This window comes from Acomys minous (genome assembly GCF_964271855.1).
Source record: "Acomys minous genome assembly, chromosome: 6".
Lineage (NCBI taxonomy): Eukaryota > Metazoa > Chordata > Mammalia > Rodentia > Muridae > Acomys > Acomys minous.
Window position 1 is genome coordinate 118,510,927 of NC_140487.1, and position 1,556 is coordinate 118,512,482.

The window sequence follows — 1,556 nt, forward strand, 5'->3', positions numbered from 1 at the left end:
GGTGTGTCCGTGGATGTCTGTAGGTCTGGCCCTGGCTGAGCTTTGCTTTTATGAGTGGGCTTATCGGCCAGTGACACAGAAGGAGTGTGCAAGGTGCAGATTTTCCCAAAGCCCAGTGGAATAAAAGGCTGGAGTCCAGATTTTTTTTTCCATTTCTTTCCACCTGTCACTGTGGATGTACATTGAGAAACATACCAAAGATAGGGACTGAAGCCTGGCTTCCGCTGGGTATGCCAGCACACACCTGGAATCCCAGCTCTGGGGAGGTGGAGGCAGGGTGATTAGGAGGTCATCCATGGCTACCTAGAATGCTTGGGGCCAGCCTGGCCTACACAAGACTGTTTCACAAATCCCTCCCTTCAAACAACAACAAAAACAACAACAACAAAAAACAACAGAAATGTAGATTCTATTTGCTTCAAGAGACTATGTTGTATGTTAGTGGGCGGGGGAGAATAAAACTGCTTCTTCTTGGAGCTGCATTTTCCAAAGAAAACATTAAACCAGCTTGCGATGCGCACAGCATTCCAGGCCCATGGCTCTCCACTGGGCTGATTTAGCTGCTGGGGACGCTGGATGATGTCTGATGAGGTTGAGTTCGCGTACTACTGGCATCTGAGGTTAGAGAAGAGACAGGCTGCTGGGCAGCCTGTAGGGCACAGGACAACAAAGGAATTGTCATACTTCAATCACCAAGTGTGCTGAGTTTGGAGAAGGCCCTAAGCCAGGCTGCGGCTGGCTGTCTGGCTTTGGGTGAGCCGTATGTGCTAGAGCTGACTTTTGGAGGGACATGATGAGAAATGTACACCCAGTTTGCTACCTGGTGTCCTGGGGAGATTTTTCAGAGCACAGGCAGCATGCTTGTTTAAGAGAGAGGCCTGGTGGACCCATGTGAATTGAATAGATCTAGTGCTGAGTGAGGGAGAATGTGCTAGAGGAAGGATTTGTTGGGATGAACTGGAGGTATGTTTGTCAGTTCATTAGTTAGCATGTGCATGCGTATGTGCACATGTGTGTGCGCTGCCCATGATGCACGGTGCAGCGGGCAGAGAAGGACTTTGGGTGTCCTCCTGAATCACTCTCCCCTTAATACTTTTTGTTTTGTCTTATTTAAGACAGGGCCTCACTATGTAGTTCTGGATAGCCTGAACCTCACTGTTCTAGATCAGGCTGGTCTGGAACTCACAGAGATCCATCTGCCTGTGCTTCCTGAGTGCCAGGATTAAAGGCGTGTGTCATCACGCCAAGATGCTTATTTTTTGAAACCGAGTCTCTCACTGAACTTGTGTGCCTCCTTTTAGACTAGGCTAGCTGGCCTAGTCTCTTAGCATCTGCCTGCCTCCACCCTCCAATGCTGGGGTTACAGGCATGTGTTTCTGGACTGGCTTTTCACATAAATGCTGTGCTGGGGATTTGAACTCAGGTCCTCTTGCTTGTACAGCAAGTGCTCCTACCCACTGAGCCATCCATCTCCCCAGCCCCTACTTTATTTTCATGATTTCACTAGGGTAGAGGTTTGAGACAGAATCTCATTCTGCAGCCAAGGCTAGCCTCTA